General features: G+C 33.4%; 1 long non-coding RNA gene across 1 annotated transcript; it reads right to left on the bottom strand.

The window, feature by feature from the left end:
* Nucleotides 1–19994: 19994 nt before the first annotated feature.
* LOC127078826 (uncharacterized) lies at nt 19995–25468 on the bottom strand. The gene is made up of 3 exons (XR_007787882.1): nt 24885–25468; nt 24694–24797; nt 19995–24597 (listed from the first exon to the last, which is right to left on the bottom strand). It is a non-coding gene; the product is annotated as an uncharacterized LOC127078826 (long non-coding RNA).
* Nucleotides 25469–27409: the final 1941 nt, after the last annotated feature.

Raw genomic sequence — 27409 nt, 5'->3', positions numbered from 1 at the left:
AAACTACTTCCAACACTAGGGCATGTGCCCTAGCCAATCCAATTGGCACCTCCATTCAATTTTTAAGAGGAGTCGCCAATTGAATTGTCGCCTCCTCCTAAAAGTGGGGTAGTTTGGGATTTTTTTTGAAACCAGAGGTATTTTGGGAAATTCCTTGAAAAAATGGGTTATTTTTGTAAACAATTCACAAATATCTTGGACGGTAAATCTTTAGTTAACGGGTCCGCTATCATTAAATCTTTCCAATGTGCTCAAATGATAGTTTTTGTTTATGCACTTCTTCTTTCACTAATAAATACCTCAATTTTACGTGTTTAGCACTCTTTAAATACTTATCATTATTAGAGAAGATGACAGTTGCGAAATTATCACAATAAACTCTTAGCGGTCTAGCTATACTGTCAACAATATCAAGCTCCAAGGTAAAATTTTGCAACCACGGTAATTGAACAAAGCATGCCACAAATTCAACTTTTCCATGATATTTCTCCCCCAGTAAGGAAAGAACATTCTTAAATATGAATTTCCTTGAGTCCACGCATCCTACAAAATTTAAATCTGAGTAGTCAACCACTTCAAGGTAATTTGACCTTCTATATGTGAGCATGTAATCTTTGGTGCCTTGTAAGTACCTAAGTGAAGCTGGCGGGAATATACCCGAAAGCATTGCACGCTCAAACATACAACAGAGTCTGCATCGAAATTTATTTATTCCCTCACATCCATTGTACTCAACGGGAACCGTTTTGATTGTTTTATGCTCGTATGGGTGTTATATCTAAAGGTTACTCACAAAAGAATAAAGGGAAAAATAATGGAATAAATAGAGTGAAATAACTAAAGTAAATAATTGCAAGGTTTGGTAAATGTGACAGAAGGGTATAGTTTGGAACCGAAAGATAAGGTATTGTTGGAATCCATAAGGCAAATGATATTTGAAACCTAAGAGTAAAGGTGGCATGAACCAATATGAGAAAGGCCTAAGGTATGGTACCACTATATGGTGGGGCCAAAAACAAAGAGAATCAAATGTTTGAGAATAATCCAAACATCTCTTGGTACAAAGGTGGATAATTATCCTAAAAGGGTATATATATGGAATCTCAAAGAATATGGTACTTGGTTTCAAAGAGAGACAATATATCACTGAGATGAATGGTTATGATTGCAGATAGGTGATGGATCATGAAAGATATGAATGGATTCCTAAGGTAGAAGAAAGAATAATTATGAATGTGCTCGTCAAGGGTTTGAAGCCTTGTGCCTATGTATTCTCACCCTGCAATGAGAAAGTCAGAGCTCCGTAGTTCATGGAACTAAGACGGAATAAAGAAAGGAGAAAATTCCAGGATATACAGCCCTATGGGGCAGAAAAAGGAGTGCCAAGGTCTATAACCTTATAGGAAAAGCGAAATGGATGCCAGAGTTTATAACTCTATAGGAAGAATAAAGGGTTTCCAGAGTCTACAACTCAGATGAAATTTTCTAAGGTTTATAACCTTATAGGCAAATAAAATGGATGTCAAGGTTTATCACCTTATAGGAAAAGAAAAACTGCTAGAATCTATAACTCTATAGGCAAAGAACTGAACTTCCAAGGTCTATAACCTGATAGGCAAGAGAGATTGCTAAGGTTTATCATCTCATAGGAAGAAAGAAGGCAATTGATTGAAGGAGGGTGTACAACCATAGGATCCAAATACTAAAGAGAGTGTGATCGAAGGAGATGGTGTGATTAGCTTTCTTGAAGAAGACTTGTGAATTTCCTGATTTGAATTGCACTAAAGTCTAGGAACGAATGCGAATACCTTGAGCAGCTGGGTCATTCATCCCGTATCCAAAAATATTCTAGACAAGGATATAAATTCTCCACTCTCATCATTCTTCATTACTTAAGCCTCGTGGCATACAACTCGAATCATGATTGACAAGTTGCTGATAGAAGATCCTGATTGTCGATCCTAATGATGCAATGTTGCTTGTTGTGGAAGAAGACTCGATAATCATTTGATTCGAGTTATACTAAAGTATATAAATAGAGGTGAATACGATGAGCAAATGGATCATTCGTCTCATACCCAAAGATATTCATAATGAGTTAAGGAATTCTCCATTCTCACTGATTCTCTATTGCTTAATGCTCATGTCACACAACTTGAATCATGATTGAAAAGTGTTGACATTTGTTGTGCTTGAGAAGTAGTCTACTATGTCTGCAATGTGAAGATCTTGTACTGATTTGAAGTCTTGAACTCTTGATCTTGAATCTTGAGGTCTTGAGTTCTTGAGATCCAGTATATCCAGTACATCTTGAACAGAAGAGACTTGCCCTATCAAGTGATCAAGGGTCTTTTGATCATTTAAATAGGCTTGAGGAACTAAGCACAGTGCAAAAGATTTGGTTGATCAAAGTGAACTTTGATCAAGACAACCAATGGGAATGAAAATGAATTGAATCATGTACACAACATATCTAAAGATTAATCAGTTAACCAAATGATTTTACAAGTCCTAAACTAGGGGAACATGTATTTCAAGATTTCAAACCATAAGTACTAAGGTTAATTGAACAATAAGGAATCAAGATCTAGTTGAAACTAAACAACCTAATTGTCTAACCATCTAATTATATTCTAACAATGCTAAAAAGTATAATTACCATTAATCTAATTAACATCTAATCAAATTCTAAAATCTAAATAGACTAAATCCATAATTAACCTTTAATTCTAAACCTAAAATTATAATTAACCTAAAATTATAAAAGTTTAAAATTCTAAATATAATCTAAAATTCCAATATCCTAATCATCAATCTAATCCTCTAATTATCATATAATTAACCTAAATACCTAATTATAATCTCTAATTATAATCCAGATGAAAAAGAAAACTACAGATAAGCTTCAATTTCCTTGATTGTCCACTTCGATTGGTCCTTCTTCTTTCTTCACTTCTCCTTAGTCTATATGAATTTCAAATTGATGTGCAGTGTCGCTGCTTGTTCTTGTTATGTGCATGCAAAAAATGTTGTGAATTGAGAGGATTTGAGAGGTTTAGGTCGATTTGTTTAGAGTTTCAAACATTGAAACTCTAACAACAATGGAGATTTTTGAGCTCTAGCGTGGGTGAGGATTTCAGTGTGAGAGAGAGAGTGAATGAGGAAGATGAAGATTGATTTTTGTGAATTGTGGTCGAGAGCCTAACTTAATCGTGATGATGGCATTTATAGGTTCTCAAATTCTGTTAGAAACTCAGTTAAAATTAGGATCAAATGCAAATGAGATTAGGAAGTTAGTTATGGAATTTGTTTGAGTTAGTTAGTTGTTGCTGTTAGCTGTTGATGTTGAGTTTAAATTTCAAAAATCTGCTAGTTATTATGCAAATACTGAACTTGTTAGTGCTAATGAGGAAGTTAGTTATGCTGCAAACTTCTGTTAGATTGATATTAAATTTATGTTAGCAGTTAATTAACTTTCTGTTAAATAGATTTCAAGTGAAGTGGAAGTGCTGCTATTGATATCAATGTTAGATGTGATGTTAGTGACTTTCAGTTAGGCAACTAATGTGTTTTGTTGCTACTGATTGTTGGTTTGGGAATAAATTATAAGTCATTGTCTGTTAAAAACATGAATTTTGGAGAAAACATGACCTACTTGTACATGAATCAGACTTTATATGAGAAGTCAAATGAGCACATGGAAAGGATGAAGACTCAAAGTAAATTAGGATTAGGACTAGGGATTACCTGAGTTGACTTTGGTCAAAATTGACCAAAAAATCAACAATTGACCAAAGTCAACTATTGGTCAAAATTGTCATTTTCTTTTTAATTATATTTTTGTAGGATTAATGTAACTTGTAATATATGAATGAAATGAACACTTTTGAATAGCTCTTTTATTTCAATGCAACAATGCCTTAATGCCAAATAAAACTTTTTCCTCCAAAGTCCAATTACATTCTTCTTGAATTGAATGAAACAAGAATGCACTAATGAATTCAAATTTATGCGCTATGAGCCCCTATGAAACATGAGACCTTGGACTAGGAATGCAACAATAAACTAAGAACCAATTAATGAACTTAAATTAATGGACCATGAATGTGAATGAAAACATGAATGGAATAAAGCCTTGGGTCAAATGGATCATCAAACAAAGAAAAAGCCATGTGATAAACCATAGTCAAGAAATGATTAAGAAAAATGACATGAATCAAACCACAATCAACCATATTGACAAAAGTTAAGTAACCAAAAGTAGGGTTTTGAACTTAAATCAAAGTCATTGGAGAATACAAGGTTAAATGATGATAAGCAATAATGAATCAATGAACTAGGGTTGCAAGCCACATAGTCTAAAAGGTGACTCAATGAGCAACAATGCTTCAAACAAATGACCCATGAAAAATTAGGGTTTCAAGAATCAAAAGATCCATCAAAGACAAGAACCAAGCAAACTGGGGTTTTAGGCATGAATGAAATGCCATCATGCAATCCCAAAGTTTCAAGCAATATGATTTTAAAGTGTCATACCCCTTATCCACATTATGACATACCATCATCTCTAAGACTTGATTCTCCAGCAAAACCTTATCTTGTTTAAGTATAAATAGACACAAACTTTGAATCTATGATGTATGTTTGCAAATGTCAATATGAAGGCATGATACACACGTAGTTGGTATGAATGTATGAAGATGAATCTCAAGCCAAAAATCAGATGAAAAATGAAAAAGGGAGGGAAAATTTTGGGATGTGACACTAAGAACCTTCTTTGCAGCTTTCCATGACTTGTGTGAACGAGACTGGATCCTAATCAATGCTCAAGTCACATTAATGCTCAAGTGAATAACTATTTATCGTCTCTTTGTGTTGTATGCCGACAAGACAACTAGATGGACACCAACATGAAGAAATTCTTTACGTGAAGAAGATTGTCCTCGAGTCTCCATAATATCCACTTTATGTGATTTCTCACTCCCACTGAACTGATCATTTTCAATAAATCAAAAGATACTTTAAACTATGTTTCCTTCCTGTCTACAGTTTATAAGGAGTTTTACGAACTATCTTGCTAGGAATCTTATTAAAGAAATGTGCAACAGTACTTAATGTGTATGTCCACAATGATAATGATACATTACTTTAATTTAACATTTTGACTTGATCATGTCTATGAGAGTACATTCTATTTTCAACAACACCATTTTATTGTGGTGTGTCAGACATAGGATATTGTTCACATTTACCACAACTTTTGAGAAACTTTGCAAATAGATCTAGATATTGTCTTTTCTAACAAATTTCAAAGACAACATGTTAGACCTTTCCTAAATAAACATACTTTAATGGGAAATAAAATTACTTAAAACATGCATGTCTATCTTTGGATATACAAGCAACACGTATGACAATAAATATCTTATTTTTATTAATTGTAAGTCAATATATATATATATATATATATATATATATATATATATATATATATATATATATATATATATATATATATATATATATATATATGTTATTCACATATCATCCGAATCAAATTAATTGCATAATTTAGAATCATAATCTTTAATTGATTTAACCACTTTGATGATTAGCAAATTAATAACTCAAATAACTTCTAATTATGATGTACACATTTCACTTTAATATTAAATAATAAATTAAAGTTCATTATCAAAATTCAATTATAAACTTTTATTCAATTATAAACTTTTAATTTGACCACTTCAATGGTACATAAATTCTAGATCTATTAAACAGTATAATTATGATAATATCATTTATTACAATTAAATTGTATAAATTAAAATTATAAATATTAATAGATTTGACACTACTTAGTTAACAAATCCAAACTTCAAAATTTTCAAATTTTCAATTTCAATTTATCTTGTTAACTATTCACTTGACACGATACAATTATTATCCTTAATGTAAATTAATTTTGAAAAATAAATTTAATTGTGTAGTATTTGAAAATTAATTACATGCCAATTTCATTTATACAAAGCAGTCATAACATTAGTTACTGTGTTTGACACATTACGTAATGTAACTAAATCTTAATTTAATAATAACATTAATTTGCAATATATACATACCATAATACATTTAGTTATGTAAAGCCATTTGAAAACTTCATTCTTGAGAATCCCAAAAATATAACAATTATAATACAGTAGCAAGAAAAGCACATAAATAGGTATTATAAACAATTTCTATATATCACATCAACCCAAAATTATCATAACGTTACGGTAAATGTATTTGAATCAATGCTTCCTTTCATGATACATCAACAAGGCAACAATTCATATTGTAAAGAAAATCAAAACTTTCAAAAAGAAAACAAGGCAACAGTTTATAAAGAAAACCTTTAAAAATCTTTAGCAATTATCTATATATTCATTCCAGTAACAACATATTAAAATATATACATGTCATATTTATGTCATGGATGCATGTGATTAACCAAATTATATTACTAAACTAAATTGTATTCCACTATAAAATAATTGAATCATTTGAATGGTTAATGAATTGAACCATTTAAATCAAACAATTCTAATTCAGTTTAAAACCGATTCAAAACGAATTTTTTTATAAACTATTTTAATTATATAAATAATTTTTTTTATAAAAAAAAAAGAATTATTGAGAGTGAAAACAAAAAAAATTAAAATTAAAAAATATTTATAATTATAAAAAATAAAAAATATTTTATTGAAAATTATAAATAAAATTATAAAAAAAGTATAGTTGTTTTAGAAAATAAATCTGAAAAGAATATTTGTTTTCTGAAAATAAAATTTTTTATTCATTAAAAAAAATAATTTAATTTAATAAAAAAAATCAGGAAAAATAAAAAATTATTATTTTTTGAAATAAAAAATTTCTGGGAAAATGTTTTTGTTTTTAAATAAAAATTTCGGAATAAAAATTTTTTTGTTGTGAATTTTTTTTTTGCAAAATTTAAAATTTATTATTCTGAAATTTTTTAAATTGAAAACATATATAATTTTTTATTTTGAAATTTTTATTTTTCCAAAAAGAATTTATTCTGAATTTTTTCCTGAAAAATTATAATTAAAATGAATTTTTACCAAAAACTTCAAAAAAATATTATTCCAATTTTTTTTCAGAAAAAAAAAAGTTCTATGACTAAAAGATTTTTTTTAAAATAAATATTTTCAAATATTATAAAAAAATAGTTTTAAATTAATTTATTTATGAAATTAACAAAATTAATTTTAAAAGAATTCAAATTATAAAATTGATTTATAATTGAAAACTGATTTATAAACACATACCGATTATAAATTAATTTTAAACTGTATTGAAACCATTTTAGTAATTAACTAGATTTTTATTGAAATAATTATTATAAACTGAATTATAAATTTGATTTGGTTCGATGCATTTCATGATTAAAACAACCCTACAATCTTTTATCTCATCTTAAACAATATAATATATAAATATAAATAGATACCCTAGTCAAGACAACCTCTTAAAAAAATTAAATCATAACATATATTTTATTCAAAGTGATCGGTACATTCGCATAATATATGTATATATTTATATATTAAAAACATGCAAATTATAATATATAAAATAGAAACCATAATAAGACAATATAAAATTAAAATTGTCTGTCTGTTACATATATATATTAATGCATTTCGTATGTTGTGTTATTTCATATATATTCTCGTTGTGTTGTTTTGTTCCACAAAATTCATTGATTTTGTTTTATAAATAAACATTAAAAAAAACCTCTCTCACAATAAATACGTATGTACACTGAAGGTCTCGAACTACATTCACAATAATGCACCGTTGGAACCCCTACCTTTTGTTTTTCTTTTCTCTTATAATGTACTTTCAAAATTGATTATCAATTACATATATCATATACACACATGACATGGAAATATATTATCAATTACATATATCGTATACACACATGACATGGAAATATATGTTATTAAGTCAAACCAAATCAATACACGTTTATGCGGCCTTATCAAACCAACACAAATATATCTATAAGTAACACATTTATATTAATCAATACCAAAAAATAATTCGGTAACTTTGTTCTATATCAGCTGTTAGAAAAAATTTATATTTAGAATTTTGATATCGTAATTTTCACGGTGCTCTAATTTCTATGTAGAACACTAAAAATATACTCAGATTCATGACGTGAACACTTTGGGGCAAGCACAATCATTGCAAGTTCAATTGAACCAGTCGCCTCTATTGCTAACACGACGGTCATACCATCAATAACAGTTATGCCATCAAATCCACTGGAAGGGATGGTTTTTCCCCTTAGATAACACAGAGTCACCCAGTGACTCCTAGAATGGTTATGGCAACTGATTTTAGACCTTTTTCTACCAGTTTCATAATGCATATGCATGGGCGTGAACAACCTTATGGTATGCTGCATACTAATCCTTCGACATTTGCTGACAATGATGTGAATGCATATTCTCCAATATTGGCATCTGGGTCGGCCATAGGTAACCTTGGTCGAACCATACAACCCCAATTAGGGATGGGATTTGGTTCCCAATCAATGTCAACAATTACTATGATTCAAGCCATTAACAATGATTCAAGCAACCACAAGCAAAAACAAGTTAACAACACAACAAGTTTCAGGCGAGATATACAAGCTCAAACCAATGTCAGTTTTACACAAATCAAGCTAGGCACATAAATGGAGTTTGGAAAAGAAATTCAAGAAAGGTCTACCGTCCAGAAAAGTCCTCAGGTAAGCAACACCTCTTCTTTTTGTTCTACGTTTACTTCTTCTTCTTCTGGACTGCTTTTTTACGAACTCAATGTGGTTTCTTGCATTTTACTGTTGTTGTTAGGGTTGTAGGATTTAGCTTAATTATCTCAGAGTTTCAATGAGAAACTCTGAGTAATTGTAGAATGTTTAAGCTTTGAGTAAGGGGTCTGAGCAACTTTCTGTAGAGGTTCAGTACGTTTCTTGTTGTTTTGTTGTGAAGCAGTAAAATAGCTAATTTGTAGGAAAGTGAGGATATGGTGAGGGTAGAATGAAATTCGTGTGAGATTTCTTGATTTTTCTCATATATTTTCTTTCACCCATGTGAAATTTTTAGAGATGGTGAGGTGTTCATTTTGGATAAGTTTAAAGGGGAATCATAACTATTACAACTTTTCTTTTAATCCCTGATTTTGTGGGATTTTGGGGTAGCGGAATAGAAACATATTTGCATTGCTAAAATTCTTTTTGTGCTTGTTAGAATGAATATCGAAATTGTATTTGATTTTTTTTATGAGAATGAATCTGTGTGGTCCCCTTTTCTACGTTTGTGAAATATATGATAGTGTAATTTGTTGGTTTGTTAATACCATTTGCTGCTACCTCTGACTTTGTTGAATGGATGAGATGATGGTACCAGTTTTTTGATATGTATGTATGTGTGTGATACATGGCTTTAAAGGGTCCCGTTCTGGTGGCTTTTTTATGTCATGTGTATGTGAGTGTATGTTGAATGTTTTCCATGTTATGCTCGTGATATGCTGCTGAATTATGTTCATGCTATGTTGTTAATTTTGAAAGGTAATGATGGATTAGGGAGCACATGGAGTGAGGATGTTAGTGTTGTGCGTGAAGCTTCATGGAAGGACCTTATGATGCAGCACGATGGATGGAGTCATACCACACTTTGCACTTTAATTTATATTTTGCTTTTGTACTGTTCTTCATGTACTGACATGCACAAATGATGCCATATGTAATATAAAAATGTATATTGAAGTTTATGTACTCATTGTAATAATGGAAATTCCAATTAATGTTAATAGTTTTAATAAAATCAGACTAATGCATAATTAGAGATACCTTGCATGATTTAAAATATGAACTCAAAATATACCAAACTTTGTGGACTTTTTGATAAATCTTTTTGAACTTAAGCCAATAATAAAAGCTTTTGGAAACCAAATGATCCCAAATGAACTTACTTCCAAAAATTATGAATGAATAAAAGACCAATATATAACTATGGCATGGTTAGGACATTGTGACTTAAGAGACCCAAATTTGGATTTTCACTTCCTAGCCTTCCACAAGATTGGTCTAATGCATGTTTATAAGAGTGTATGACCAAATGAAATGGTCATGATGAAATTACATAGATGAAATTTTATTGAAAAAGATGTTTGCATTGATCAAATCATAGGGTTAGACTAATGACTGAATGTATGCAGATGAAAAGAGATATGACTAAATGAAATGGCTATATGAATGCAGATGAATGCAATATAATATAAGTAGTAGAAAATTGGGGTATGACACACTGTTAAGAGTGACATGTGCTTTTTCTTTTCTTTCCTTCTTCTGACTTGGAGTAGTAGTAATATAACCACTTGCTCTATTTCGATTACTCTTAAAATAAAAACAAGGATGAATAAGAGATAAAGAAGAAACCTATTGTCATGCAAGAGAATAAAGGTTTAGAAAATATATATGTTTTACTTCTTTTGGTTGGTCGGGTTCCTCAATGTCGTTGTCTGCTTTAACTTCCTTCTTTAATTATTTAATTTTTACACTTTTAGCACCAGTTTAAACCATTATTAATTTTTATCTATATTATTATTTTTATTTAAATTATTTACATCTCAAACATTTTTATTTATAGTGTTCTTGATAAACACTATTTGGATAATCTCCCTAAGGCGACTTGCTCATATTTATGCAACTCGGCATGTTTGTTCCTCCCTACTAGGCCTCAACAACTCGACCTTTGGGAATTACGGGATATACATATAGTAATATTTTTTATTTGCAATAATATTTTTTATTTAAATCATTATTTTGGTTTTGGTAATATCTATTTAAATTTTTATTTTATTTTTCTATCACTTTTTAACATAATAAAATTCCAATCACAAACATCTATTATCAAATAAACATAATAATGCCAAACAAAATTGACTCAATCTTGACTCCAAAACTAGTATATATGTAACAGCTTGTAAATAGAAAACAGTTACACATAATAATAGAATTTTCTCAATCTTTACTCCATATTCTTCTTGCTCCCAAACTGTGTGTGTTAATTTTGAAATCACTTGCAGCTTTAACATATTGGTATCCAGAGACCCGATTTCGATTCAAAGGGAGTATACGTGAGGTGTGTGTGATTTTGTTCATCAAATTCAAACTGAACTCAAGTGCGAAATCAAAGAGAACATCACAATCTTGATTCTCAAGTGTTAGGGCAAAAACACGAGCGTAGGTGAAATTTGGGAATTTTACAAGCAAGAACAAAGATGAATGGTGGAAATGGTGGTTTGAACACAAAACTAGATGTGGTTGATGGGAAAAAGTGAAACCGATGGTCAATTCAAATGTGTGTGCTTTTTGGCGCTCAGGACGTTCTTGAGATTATCAATGATGGTTACACACTGGTTGCTAAAATTGCAACAGAAGCACGGAGAAACATGTAATGAGAGATGAGGAAGAAAGATCAGAAAACATTGTTCTACATTCATCAATGTATGAATATGAAGGTGTTTGAGAATATTGTCGAAATTCAATAGCACTATGAGGATAGAAGAGTTGCAAAGTAGTTTAGAGGCACAAGAATTAAGATTGAGTGAGAGAAACTCAGAGAGAGAAACATAACAAGCTCTCAAGGCTCAAATTGTCAAGAAGAACAATGGTGATAATTATAAGAGGAAGAACAAGAAGCAATCTTGGATGGATAACAAGAATAAAATAAGTGGTGATAATGGTGCTCAGAGGTCAGATGAGAGGAGGTACAAGAACTACAAGAAAGGAAATGGCAAGTTTGATAAGAGAAAGATTCAATGCTACAATTCCAAAAAGTTTGGTCATTTTGCTGTTGATTATAGGTCTAATAAAGAAAGCAATAGTGAAGAAGCCAACATAGTTAGGGGAGATTCAGAGGATGAACATGTACTGTTGACGGTGACTTAAAATGAAGGTGGAATGATGGTGGATTGGTGGTATATGGACATAGGCTGCTCCAATCACATAACTGGAAACAAGCAATGGTTGGTTGATTTTCATTCAGGCATAAAATCTAAGATCAGATGTGTTGATGATGAGTATCTAACTGCTAAAAGAATGGGGAATGTCCAAGTAAAAATGAATGATGGCAGAAATATACTAATTGAAGATGTGTGGTAAGTTCCTAGCATGAATAACAACCTGATGAGTGTAGGCCAATTGCTGGAGAAAGGTTATTCAGTGGCCATGAAGGACAGTCAACTGAAGTTGTATGATTTTGACAAGAAGTTGATCATGCAATCTGCATTGTAGAGAAACATGATATTTAAGTTGAATGTTGTAACAACATATACTCAATGTCTTAGTGCAACAAATGTTGAAAAAGAAAGGGAGTTATGGCACAAGATACTAGGGCACTTGGATTTTAGGAGTTTAGGGCACATGAGTTATAGAAACTTAGTGCATGGAATCCCTAAAACGGCAGCACATGAGAAATCATGTGATATATGCATGAAAGGCAAGAAATCAAGGCCGCCATTATTATTTGAAATGCCTTTTAGAGCTACTCATGATTTAGGAATGGCACATTCCGATGTGTGTGAGCCTTTAGAGGTACCTTCACTCGGGGGAAACAAATACTTTATGTCATTTATGGATGCGTTTACAAGAATGACATAGGTGTCACTCATAAAATTCAAGCATGAAGTATTTGATGAGTTCAAGGAATTCAAGGTGAAGGTTGAGAATCAAATTGGACAAAAGGTAATGATATTTATGAATGATTGTGGAGGAGAATTCAACTCAAGTGATATCAAAAAGTTATTTTAAGAGCATGGAATTGAATATGAGGTGACTGCTCCATACACACCAAACATAATGGTCTTGCTGAAAGGAGAAATAGAATTATGCTTGACATGGCAAGGAGCATGCTAAAAGAGAAGAATCTACCTCACACATTATGAGGTGAGGCCATTGCCACTGCATCATATGTAGTTAATAGGTTCCCAACAAAGAAATTTAAGAGAGTAGTTCCCCTTGAGAAGTGGATTAGGAGAAAGCAAAGTGTTTGTCACTTCAGGGTGTTTGGATCTGTATGTTTCAAACATGTGCCAGATGCTACTAGAAGAAAGGTGGATGACAAGAGAAAACTAATGTTGTCTGTAGGTTATCATTTTACAAGTGCTTATGAGCTCTATTGTCTTGTTAAAAAAAATTGAAGTCAACAGGGATGTTTTAGTGAAAAAGCCAGAAGCATGGGACTGGAATAGATCTTAGTCTAGTTCTGGTGCAGTGATAATAGTAGAAGTAACAAATTATGATGCTATAGAACCTGCTGAAGATGAAGCAACACAAGTGGATGAGGTACTAGTTAATAAGTAGTAAAATAAGTAGCATTGTGAAGATAACTCATGAGGTGAGGGTCATAATGAGCCAATATAGATACACAGAGCACAAAGCACTAAACAAATGCCAAATAGACTGGCAGACTTGAACTAACCTTGGAAACTGAATTTGATAGCGAGGGAAAAGTTGTGCATTATGAAATATTAGTAGATGCTAAACATGTAAGCATTGATGAAGCACTCAAGAAGGAAGCATGGGTAAAGGCCATCAATGAGGATCATATGGCAATTGAAAGGAATAAAACATGGGAATTGACTGTATTTCCAAGAAACAAAAAGGCCATCAGTGTGAGATGGGTGTTCAAGACAAAAATAAGGCTAGATGCGTCAATTTTCAAACACAAAGCAAGGTTAGTATCTAGAGGATTCTTGCAAGAATCTAGTTTAGACTATTTTGTGGTGTTTTCACCAGTAGCTAGATATGAACCTATAAAGTTAGTGATTGTTATAGCTGCTAGTAGGAATTGGTCTCTATTGCACCTTGATGTTAAATCTTACTTTCTAAATGGTCCACTGAAAGAAGAGGTATATGTGTGATTACCTCCTAGTTCTGTGATCAAAGGCAAAGAAGAAATGAGGTTGAATTATGAGGTTGAATTGCTGAAGAGGTTTGAAGTCTTGAACAGCAAGCCTACAATTGCACTAGTAGGAACAAATTACAAGTTGGAGGCTAACAATGATAGTAAGGAAGTGGATGCTACTGTATTCAAGAAACTGGTTGGTGGTCTGAGGTATTTGTGTAACACTAGGTCTGACATATGTTATGTAGTAAGGGGTCACACTAGCAGGAAGGCATTAGAATACTCAAGTACGTCAAGGGAACACTAAAGTATGTCATTATGTTTCATGCTGATATAGAAAGCAATGATAATTGTCCGATATTCTACTCAAATCCAAAATGGTGTGGTGACAAGACGAGAGGAGAAATACCACATGTTATCTGGTTATGTATTTGGGAGCATCGGTTTTATGGTGTTCCAAGAAACAGACAGTAGTTGCATTGTCCACTTGGGAGGCAGAATACATTGTTGGAGTATTGATTGCTTGTCAAGTTGTCTGGTTCATTAATTTGATGCAGGAGCTGAAGTTTAAGGTGAGCAAGCTAGTGAAATTGATGATAGATAACAAATCAGCCATAAGCCTAGCCAAGAAACCAGTGTTGCATGGAAGAAGCAATCACGTAGACACTAAGTTTTATTTCCTGCGCAATTAAGTCCAAGATGGAAATCTTGAAGTGATCCACTGCAGCAGCCAAGAGCAGGTTGCAGATGTATTCACCAAGGCAATCAAAACTGACTAGTTCATCAAGATGAGGAATGATCTCGGAATTAATGATATTTAGAATGTGAGTTAAGGGATGATGTTTATATAATTCACATTTCTCGTGTTTAGAATGGTTTTTGTTTTAATTCCATTTTAGAATGAATTTTGTACTTTACATTTAAGTTGTTACTTGTCCCAAAACTGGTATATATGTAACATCTTGTTAACAGAAAACAGATACACACAATAATAATATTTTCTCAATCTTGGCTCCATCTTCTTCTTGTTCCGAACTGTGTAATCACTTGCAGCTCCGACAAGCCAGCTTGAAGATCTTTTAGTTAAGGTTACTAAAATGTTAAATTTTGACATTTAAAGAGAGAAATGATCCTTCATGGATGAAGGGAGAACTCGATTAAATCATTGAAACACGATCAAGAAAATGCTCTAAGAAACAAAGGATCAAGTTAAAAATAAAAAAAGCTCTATGATACCACGCTAGAATTGAAGAAACAAAGGAGATAGAATTTAGGGGTTCTAATCTAATTTTTTTACTTCACTTCTAAAATGACTGCAATACTTACAAAGTGAGAGTCACTTAGATAAATTATAAGCTTCAAGTTGTTAACTATAACTTACTAAAATCTGTTAGAAACCAGAATCATTATTAACTGAACTAAGCGACTAGATTTGTTATAAATCACTAAAATCAAGTAAATTATCATTATTAATTAGTTAAAAAACACTCATGAATTTATTAATTGGTATAATATGAAGAAAATAATATTTTATCGATAAAATTGAATTTCAATCAAACGGAAAAATTCGAAAATGAAATACGAAACAATATTCGTCTAAATAATGAACACCACAATTTCAAGCCGAGAATAAAAACGTAAACATAAAGATTTTATCAAATTTGTAGAACCTGACTCCATACAACTAAGTACTTGATAAGTAAAATCCAATCAACACAACATACCATATTACAAACATAGATACACGCACCTCAACACCCTCTTATAAACAACCTTCCTCAAGGTTATGAGTGGTTTCTATTAGCCTTTTGTAGCTAGGAAAAACATTAGTTAGATTTCTAGCAAGTGAGATATCATTGTATGAAATCTATCAATCAATTATAGAATCAACATATGAATCTAATCTTTGTATCAATTTGTTTTTCCAAATTAAATCCTCAACACGGTGCAATCAAACTTACAGACATGTTATATGTCTGATCATTTTAATCTTATAGTATCATAAATGCAAGTACAATTAAATTCTCAACATACAAACTGCATATAGTATGTGCAACAATAATATCACATCACATAGAACACGAGCTATCAGAACAATGCATAAATATTTATGACAACGATACAACCAATTTTCAGACAAAATCTCCTTGTCTCTAAGAGATGCCAAAAGGTTTAATTTTTTCTCAAACATTAAAAGACTAACAAATATTTCTAAAGAATTAACTTTCACTTATATAATTATTGTATGCATCTTCATTGACAAAAGATCCGTCAGACTTTTTATGACAAACTACATACATTTTCCCCTTGGTGTTTGATCATCCATCTCTCAATTCCTACAAATAAGCATAAATATTAATTATTTTTACTATTAGGCATACAATAAACAATAGATATATTTAGACATGCCAACTCGTGTTGCTTCCTTGCAAGCAACTTAGGTCCGAGTGTATGTGGAATCTTCAATTTTTCTCTATTTTTGGCATTTTAATTTGTTTTTCTATTCTCTACATTGATAACAAATGAAAACACGCGGTAAAACACTTAAGAAATACTCATATATATATATATATATATATATATATATATATATATATATATATATATATATATATATATATATATATATATATAAATATATATATATATATATATATATATATATATATATATATATATATATATATATATATTAAAAATAAAATTATACGGGTAGAACACTAATATCAGATGTGTATCTTCTTTCCGCCTATATTGAACAAAAACAACCCATTCGCTTTTGTTAACAATGCCTTTTGAAAAATTTGCAAGATTTTCCTCCAATGTTACATCAAATTTATAAAATTTATGAAACAAATGTTTTCGGTCATCCCTCCATTTCTTTCCAGCACAAGTAAGTACGAAATCGTTGTTGCATTCATCATCAACAACAAAATGGAGCTAAGATAAAAATAAAATTTAGTTGACAAAGCAAATAATAATCACCATGAAGTTAATTTAAAAATCTGTAGCTGTTTATTAATGATACCTTTATCTTTGCATCATAAAATTTTATTTTTTTATTCATTGAAATTGCCTTCCAACTCTCGAACATTATGAGAAAGTCTTGAAACATTCTAACAATTCTATCCAAAAACCCTACTAACAAACAAACGGTTGATCATACTACACGACCTTCTGAATCTCATTCAAGTATTATCCTTGTTCCATCAGAAGTTGTTTTTCCAACCAAGTCTTCATCCATAAACATGTGTTTGAAATATGACCCACCTCATCTATCACATAAAAAATAAAATAAAATAATGTCATAACTCAACTAGGTAAAAATGTTGAAGTTATTTAAAGATACTTTAGCCTTAAATTACTTACTAATAACATTTACATTCCAATTCCAATGTTCAAAACTAATCACTTGAACAACATCTTTTGTTTTATCTTCTACCGCAACATCTTCAGCCTCATCTTCTACCACAACATCTTTTGAGTGAGAGGGTGAAATGTCATGGTAAGGAAATGTCTCTGAAGAAAGTGATGGTTTTGTAGGAGGGGTTATTGTAGTTTGGATTGGCAATGGGGTTATTGTAGTTTGGATTTGCATAGGGGTTATTATAGTTTGGATTTGCATACAAGTTATTTTAGTTTGGATAGTCGAAAGGGTTATTGTAGGTTCGATTGGCGGAAGAGTTATTGACGATTTTGGAGTTGCCACTAAAGGTAGGTGCCTCTTGGATACTTTAAGCTCTCCAGGTTGTACAGAACTCAGACGAACCTCCATTGACTAAATAAGATGCATCAGTGAATATCAGTCAACAATCAAAACAATTAATTTGTATCGAGTAGTATTGAGAATTTATTACTAAACAATGATGATTTGGAAGAAGACGAAGATGATTTGTAAATGGATTGAGAGGGTTTAATATGATTGAGAGCCTTCATCTTTTTTTTTATTCTTTTCTATTCTTTTGCAGTGAATATCGTCATATGATGAAGTCATTCTTTCACAACAGTCTTCAATTGCAAGTATAGGTGATAAATAAGCTAGTACACTAAAAGTATTAAACATCACAATTTTATATTAGCGACTATAAATTTAATAAAAAAAACATAAACACAATAAATTAAAATACAAATTGTGCAATAAAACATAGAGTAACAATTCCTTGGGTTGGTACTTCGTTTTTATAATGATGAATCAACATAAAAGTAAGAATGTCATATATTAGTTAGGGATGAAAAACAAAAAACATATGTCTCACACGTGTAACAAACAAGCTAGACTTCTGATTAATACAAAACTATATCTTAATTATTGTTATCATTAACTGCTGAAGTTCCAGGATCATCATTAGGAAAAATTCGTCTCAAATTTTGTGATGGATATGGCTCAATGGGTGTCATGATTTCATCATGTCCTCCCATGTCATACAAGTCTCTTGGCTTCAAATGAATATGTATGTTCCATCCTTGGTCATTCTCATCATCCAGATAAAAAACAATCTGAGTTTATGACGTTTGAATGTATGGCTCATTATCTTCATGTTCTCCGATATGTAGTAGTCTTGCAAAGTTTATAGATGTAAAACCCTACTTATCTATCTTAATGCCTCTTTGGTTTGTGCAATTATCCCATTCACATTTAAACATGGGAATTGTGAAGCCATTATAGGAAAGCACAATAATGTCAACCAATCTTCCATAGTAAGGAAACCCTTCAAATATCATTTGAGTATCCCCATTGCTTGAATAACTTTGTGCCCCAAACATACCCAAAACTCCACTGTTTTAAGTTCTTATAAAATTGTCTTGTTCCAACGTTCGAAACTTGAATCCATTGACATTGAATGTGGTAAACCTTTAAAATTTATCAAAAGGGCCATAAGCAAGACTAATGAGAACATCTTTATTTGATCCGTCAATGTTGTCAAGATTGTTGCAAATCTATACACGGTATAACATCTAATTAGTCGTGTTATTATTAAAAACCAATTCAATACAAACATCTATTTAGTCGTGTTATTATTAAACGCTCTATGAACCTTCTTGTTTATCTCAGTAGCACTGCTTTCACCATGCCTCATTTGGTTGTGAGGAATACTTAGGAACGTCCTATTTGGTTATTTGATATTAGATGTAAAAAATCTCAAAGTGTAGATGACTCAAATGGAATAAAACTACTTAATTTAGATAGTCATCAACTAATGGATGTCATACCCCGATTTTGGCCCTGAATTTTTTTTTCCCATCAATCAGTCATTTGCACTTCTCTTCATGACCATTTCACGTTTAAATTCTTCACTTCTTATTGAGAGATCTTTCATTCATTCATGTTTAATGATTTCTACGAAGTCATTCATCTAGAAAAACAAGGAAAAGTTGAAGAAGCCAGAAGGGTATTCTCAAATGTCATTCACAAAAACCATGCCACATATAATTCCATGATAACCGTGTTTGCAAAAAATGGCAGAGTTATTGAGGGACAACAATTGTTTGATAAAACGTCTCACAGAAACATTATTTCATGGAACACCATGATTGATGGGTATCTTCACAACAACACGGTTGAACAAGCCAATAAGTTGTTTGATGTAATGTCTGAAAAAGACAATTTGTTCGTGGGCTTCGATGATTACTTGCTATATGCATCAAGGGAAGCCTGCAAAGGCTAGAAAGTTGCTTGAGTTGGTTCCGGATAAGTTGGACACCACTTGTTGGAATGCGATGATGGTGGGTTATGCAAAGAAGGAATGGGAAAATGAGTTTGGCAATGCGGTTTTTCGAGAGGATGGTGGAGAGGAATGTTGTTTCCTGGAATTCTCTTACTACAGTGCATGCGTTAACCTTGTTGCTTTGCAAGTAGGCAAGCGATTTCATGAATTCATCCTGAAAAGTGGCTATATAAACGATTGGTTTGTTAGCAATGCTCGGATTGCCATGTATGCAAAATGTGGAAGAGTAAAAAGTGTTGAACAAATGTTTAAAAATATTTCCCAAGTGCATATAGTAGTTAGGCTTTCAAAGAAGAAGCTGACGAATACGCATACTTTAACAAGACAAAAGAATGGAGTCACTAATAATGGAGTCATTTATTTAGCAAAATACTCTAGTCAGCAAAATAATTGTAATAATGGATCCAAAACAAGATCCAGCTAAAAAAGTATGAATCAGATAGTATTTGCTCAGTTGCATTTGAAACTCCAAGCCTCTACGTGACATCATAGTTTGCTGGATGGATCGACATGTGACGCATAAAGGGGAAATCCTACAATCCGAAGTGATTAATGAATTACAGGAGCTATGTAGTGAGGAATTGTCATCATGTATAGATAAAGAAGATGTTGAGTCAGAATTATTATTGCATTTCCTCATCTCATCGAAAGAGCAGAAGCAGAGCGATGCCTCCAAATTGTTTGAACAATTAAAGTGCTTGGAATCAGATATAGAAGAGGCAGAGAGGAGGCATAGCTCAAGAAAATCCTTTGTTTCCTCTGGCCTGCAGAACAATTACTCTTGTCAGAAAGAGATTATGCCTCTTAGAAAGGAACTTTTGAGTGTAGAAATGCTGCCCACAGTATCCCCAATCTCTAATACAACTGGAATGAGATTAATGAGAGGCATAGGCCATCTTGAAAGTGCTTACTTTTCCATGAGATCTAAGGTTCAGCTTTCTGAAACAGGTGCCACAGTTCACCCAGGTGATGCGAGGTGTCTATGTTGTTAATGCTTTTCGTTTTTCCACTGCTTTATCTGTTTTGAAAGATGAATTTCTGTGTTCCAGAGATTATCCAAGATGTCCTCCCACATCTCATTTGTTCACCAGTTCAGGAAGTTGGCTTATGCGTGTATCAGGTTTGGTCAATTTGATAGTGCAAAAGAAACATTTGAAGTTATAGCGGATTATGAAGGCATGCTTAATCTATTTACATGCCACCTTAATCCCAGCGCCATGCGGCGTATTGCTCGGAAATTGGAAGACGAGGGCCTTGACTCCGAATTGAGGCGATATTGTGAAAGGATATTACGAGTTCGATCTTCTGGATGGACACAAGGTATATTTGCCAACTTTGCTGCTGAGAGTATGGTTCCAAAAGGACCCGAATGGGGTGATGGAGAACCTTTGTAAAGGACGGCGAAGGAATCACGCAGCCATAGGCTCCCACACCTAAAGTCGGATTGCAAAAAGATAATTCCAACTCTTTGTACTTCTATTTTACTGGATTTTCCTGATTGGTTGCATGTTTGTGAATTGATGCTTGATGCCATTTTTGTATTGCATTGCTTTGGAATGTCATGTTGAAAGATGTTTCGATACATACCTGGCTGCTGAACCGAAATGACAGATACATGGCCATACGTTTGGTGCTTGGATCATTCGTTTATGCTGTGTCGGCAATTTTTTTCCTACTATGTCGTTGTTTTTATGCAGGTGTTTTTTTGAGCTCATTTGTTGAAGTTAGAATATGGCAATGACAGGGCTGCAATATGAGTATTGCATCATGCTATTGTTGATGTGTTGTTTATGACCGTATGCGAGTTGCTGTACAAGTTTTAGAAACAAAGAGCGTTCGGTTCCTTCATAGCCATTAACGGTAGAAGACAAGGAGACCATGTATGGGCCAAGTAAAGACTTCACCATTGGCAGCGGAATAGCAGCTGCTCCGTCGACAACCAATGATTCCACTTGTGAAAGCTTTTCATGTTCGTGTGGCAGTATATACTGAATGGTCTGCTTGTGGTGTTTAGAAATATTGACCCCTTGCTCTTCAAGCTTCCGCCATGATTCTGATGAAAGCTCCCTGTCAAATTTCCTAAGAGGACGTTGATGCGGGAGGCAAATTAGTACATTATGATGGACCGTTCGCTTTCATGGCCGGCGATCTGTTGTGTACAACTGTTGAGATAATGGGAAAGAGCACCTATGGAACATCATAAGGCAACATTAGAACATAGTAGTCAGGCTGCAGTGAAAAGAAAAATCACTAAGAATCAGAGAGAATTTGAATTTGAAGCTAATGTTCAAGCTTTGCAATTTAATGAAGCAGAGAAACTCTGTCAAATGGCTCTTGACATTCATAGAGCAAATAGTTCGGCATCATCATTCAAGTGCAGCAGCAGATAAGTGCTTCCTCATCTCTTCATCATTCACTCTACCGCCACCGCCGTTTAAACTTCCAGTTCAGTTCCGGATAATGTTAATATGAAGAACTGTTGGTTTTTCGACAACAATTTTAACGGTGTGTCGGATGAGATTCTTGGTGATGTTGTTTTTTTTTTTTTTCCACTTGATGATGATGTGGAAACTGATGTTGTGGAACAAGATTGGAATGATCAATTCAAACACATTGAAGAGCCATCTCTTGGTGTTTTCTCAGTACCATCGTTTGATTTGTGCGGCGAAACTCAAAATGAGAAACCAAATCTTGTGAACAATTTCTCTGCTTCTGAACTTTCTGATACTGATCGAAGAAATATTGTTAATTCGAGCTTAAAAAGATTGCTGGAGCTAAATATGGCAAAACTATTCCAATCCAAAACTTCTCTTTCAAGGGAACAAATTTGCTCCAATGCCAAACCTACAACCCAATTTCAGTTTTCGAAAGCAGTAGTTATTCCTCAGTTGAGAACTCCAACTTTGAGTTACCATTGATCCCGGCAAAGCGTCCTCGCAGTAAACGCCGGCGTCTCTCAAGATTCAACAAGCTCTTCTTAATTCAATTCATACCTCCTTTTCGAAAACATCAATCCAAAACACAGTGTGCTGGTAAGCCAAGAAAAAGGATATCTCGCAGCGGAGAGTCCGAAGAAAGCCAACTCATTGTTAAAAGTGCAGGTCAAATCTTGAATCCAATTTGGTCTAAGAGAAACAGAAATATTCCAAGTGAGACCAAGGAAGATAATATGAATCTCCAAGGAAATGTATGCTCAGATGATCATAGACTTGCAATTTCAAGGAGATAAAAATGCATTCTCATTCCAGATTTGGTACTAGTCAACAAGAAGAAAGTGAAAATTTTGATTTAACAAAAAAAGTTGTGTGATTTTATTCCAAAAACTGCACGAAGAGCCTGCAGGAAAGAATCCAAGGTAGCTCCATTACATTCACTCAACTTGCTGCAGAATGGCTTCTGCAATCTAGTATTGTTCTTCAGAATGTTTTTTTTTACTGATGCATCTGTTATCGCGCTAAGGAAAGCTGAACAGTTTCAGTATCATAAGCTGCTTCATGCGAGATCCCGTCCGCTATAGAGTTTATTTGATGATTCTGGTTCCGGGGAAGATACTATGATATGGAAGTTATACCTTATTCTCCACAACTGCAGAAATAGTTACAGAAATATCTTGGAAACAATTTGTAGTTTTTTTTTCATGAAGAGCTCTTGGCATTTTTCTGCATTGGTAATGATAGCTTTCAAGTCCTTCCAACAACACTATGGTACTATCCTCTCAGCTCTGCTTGATTTTGATCCAAATGTTCAAACAGTAAAAGGATGTCATCTTGTCAGTATTCAGTACTCTTTAAGAACAGTTTTTTTGGGGTTTCTAAGATGCACTTATTCTCCAAAAATAGATTCAAGAGAAAGACTGATAAGGAGCCTGTGAGCTATGAGTGCAGGAGATGCTGCTGATCAGGTGATTCGGCAAGTAGACAAAATGATTAAAAGCGGTGATCGCTTTGCCCGTGATGCTCGAGTTGGCAAGGATAACCAACCATCAACTTAGTTGCCAGCTTCTGGGGAATTATCTAGGAAAAGACCAGTTCCTCATGATAATGAACAATTGGCCAATGGTCACGAGGCTATTGCTAAGCGGATTCGTTCAGGTCCAAGCTGGAACGACATGTATGTTGATGGAATTATGTTATACAACCATGGACTTGAGAGTTTCACGTGTGGCTGCAACTTGTTCTCGTTTTTACCATCGTTTTGGGTTCGTTGGCAGTTGGAGGTTGCGATAATTGATGATGGTTCTGCTGCAGGACTTCGGGTCATAATACAGTTGTGTCGTTGCCGAAGTTTTGCAGGATTACGGATATCATCTTGTACATGGCCTGAATGTTAAGCATAGCATGAATTCGGTATCGATCTTGAATCACGTGGATCGTAGTAAGATCTGTTAATGGATTGGAATCACAATGCTTAACTGTGGTTACTGCGATAATTGTGATTTGCTCCCAGTATTGGAAGAGGGAGTTATCTGATGGCCAGGGGATCGTTTACTGATTCAAGTGACGATTCTGATGACGAAAGCATACAATGGTTAATTAAGGCCGAGGTGTCTAAGTGGAACCAAAAGGGAATCAACAAAATCTATCGGCATCGCCTAATCAGGACTGGACACAAAGCTGGAAGTCTTAATTCTGCAATGAGCTATGGCTATGTGAAAGACTATGAATATGTTGCAATATTTGATGCAGACTTTCAACCAAATCCTGATTTTCTTAAGAAAACTGTGCCACATTTCAAGGACAATCCTGAACTAGGTTTGGTCCAAGCTAGATGGTCTTATGTGAACAAGGATGAGAATTTGTTGACTCAGTCTTCTCTTATGAATGGATTGTCACAAAGAAAACTGGATGGCCGTCTTTTGGTGGAGCAAATGAACCTGATGCTACTGCAGAAAATGCTGAGACCTACAACAATTGAATGGTTCCGGTCCACCTAGTCAGCCAGACATACGGATTAATACATACATATATGAATTCAATGCAACTGTATGATGTCCTTACAACAGCAGCAACAACAATGTTGGCACTCCTCAACAGACCAACATCAATTCATTATCGTCACAAGGTGGGGTGAATGTGATCCAACCAAATCCACATCGAAGCTACTGCGACACAAATACACAAAAATCAGTTTAACAAAAAAATGCAAACTTTTCAGCTAAGTAAGTTACAGTGGTGAAAGTTTTTCTTACCAACAGTAAAGTTTTCAAAATGAAGAGAATTGAGAAGGGAACCACAAGTTGGATATGGACAAAATTCAAAACCTCTCCACTGCACAGCAGACCTCCACTACTCTGAGGAAAGACAACAACACAGCAGAGAGGAGATGAGTCATATATAAAAAGCAATCACTATTCACGAAAAAACCTAAGTTTGGATAGCCGCCACTGTTCACCCACAAGGAAGGGAGGATTCTGAAAAACACAAAGCGCCGTTACTGTTCACTAAGAGAAAGAGGAGTCGACGGCAAGGAGAAAAGAAAGCCATAGTTTTTCTTGGTGTTGAAGAGCGGACAAGAAGGGGAAAATGTTCCGGCGAAACGCTTACTCACATTCGTCGGTCGAGCTCGCCGCAACCGGTTAGCTTCCTTTCCGAGCTTTATTTCTATGTTTCGATTATGCTTTGCATCCTTCTGAGGGAACCATGGTTGTTGTTCTGATTTGAACTCCATGTTTGATTTAGCAATACTGCTGCCTGTTTGTTTGTGATGTTAACTTCCTGTTAAAATTTTGATGTTCAAAATGGAAAGAAACAGAATCTATGTGCGTTAAAGATGAACTTGTTTTGCTACTGTTTTTTCAACTTTGTATTTTATTTAAAAGGTTTGGTCCGTTTGTTTATCTTATGTATTAGTGCTTGAGATCATATGACAAGGATGCTTGTTTGGCGGAGTTGGTAAAGGGATGCTTTGGCAAGCCTTTGGTCTCGGGTTTGATACCCTTGTGCTTCACTTTGATTTTAGTTTTTTTCACTTTATTCAATTTTTAATCTTTGATTGATTTAGGATCTATTTTATTATTAATCATTTTGTTTTATTTTATTCTCACTTTTCAACTTTAGCTTTTATTCTTTCGCCGTTATTTTATTTTTATTTGTTAAACATCAATTTTAATTTATGGATTCAACAATTCCCATGTTGTTTATCCACGATTAGTTGTATCGATATAGTGATAGTATTTCGCCGCGTTTTGACTAATCACATATGACATTTCAATTGTTGTTAATATGTGTAAACCGGTTTTGAGCATATTATTTAGATTTTGTGTGTCCCTCAATTTCCATCCGTGCCAATCCCGATTTTACCTTTTTTTGATTTAATTTTTAAGTGTGTTATAAATATAACTTGTTGTGTTATTTTCTTCACATGACTTACTCTTGGACCTTCTTACAATGAGACAGTTCTCTTGCACTTACACTCATACATTGCATTATTTGTTGTTTGGGCCCGATTTAATTATTCCAGTACTTTGAATCCCCATTTGACAAAATGTACCCCACTCCCCCGATGTGTAATAATTTTACTATTTTATTTCTTTATTGTTTGACTGTTTAGTTAGCTACTAACACAAGAATAAAATCAACAATTTCCAAAAGATCAAAAATAAGACTCGATCCAACGTCGAGTATTTTCTCAATAAACAAATCAATCCATTTCTTTTTCCCATTCTATTCCATTTCTTTCAAAACCTTCATCAAATGCTTGATCCAACGTCAAGCCATTTTTCATAATCAAAAAATCAAAAAAACTTAATTCATAGTTGAGACCTTTTTCAATAAAGATGGAAATGGAACGTGGTGTATACCGCGCACTCCTGAGACTAGGATTCGAGACGGATGTCTCGCTCATCCTAGTACTCGCCATCATCCAAATTTATCCACTTTGTTTTCTCTCAAACACTCATTCAAATCTTTCTCAATCGCTCATCAAATGTTTGATCTAGTGTCAAGCCATTTTTCATAATCAAAACTCAAAATACTTAATTCCTATCTAAACACCTTTCAATAAAGATGGAAATGGAACGTGGTGGATACCACGCACTCCTGAGATTAAGATTCGAGGCGGATGCCTCGCCTATCTTAGCTCTCGCCATCATTTAAAATTGTCAATACGGTTTCTTTAAACCCTTTCTCAATCAAACCTCAAAACACTTAATTCTTATTAAATATTTTTGCAAATAAGATGGAAATGGAACGTGGTGGATACCACGCACTCCTGAGACTAGGATTCGAGATGGATATTTCGCTCATCCAAGTTCTCGCCATTACTCAAAACACATCAAACCAATCAATTTCTTTTTCTCGCCGCCGTGCGATTAACCCTTCAAACCTTTTCTCAAACGAAAGGTACTTTGTTTCAAAACAATGCAAGGCAATGTTTTTCCACCTGTTTTGGGTAGTCCAACAATGTTTTCGTCGATTTGACACAAAGTAGCTTTCGCTAAAATCGACCAACAAACAAACATTTTTCTACCCAGAACTACGTAAGCCTTGACTTCTCTATTGAGATACGTAGGAGCAGGATTTTTAAATCTTGTCAGGCCCACTAATAAAAAACTTAGGTTTAGTCCTTCGTCAAAAATCCAAAAACATTTTTCTCTCTTCTATTCTTTCTTTCCCACCTAATAATTCGAAAAGCCAAACATTTCTAAGCTAACAATAACGCACACAACGGACGTGAGGGGTGCTAATACCTTCCCCTTGCGTAAACGACTCATGA

The sequence above is a fragment of the Lathyrus oleraceus genome, chromosome 5 (assembly GCF_024323335.1).
Source record: "Lathyrus oleraceus cultivar Zhongwan6 chromosome 5, CAAS_Psat_ZW6_1.0, whole genome shotgun sequence".
Classification (NCBI taxonomy): Eukaryota; Viridiplantae; Streptophyta; class Magnoliopsida; order Fabales; family Fabaceae; genus Lathyrus; species Lathyrus oleraceus.
This window is presented reverse-complemented; position numbering and strand designations above follow the sequence as displayed.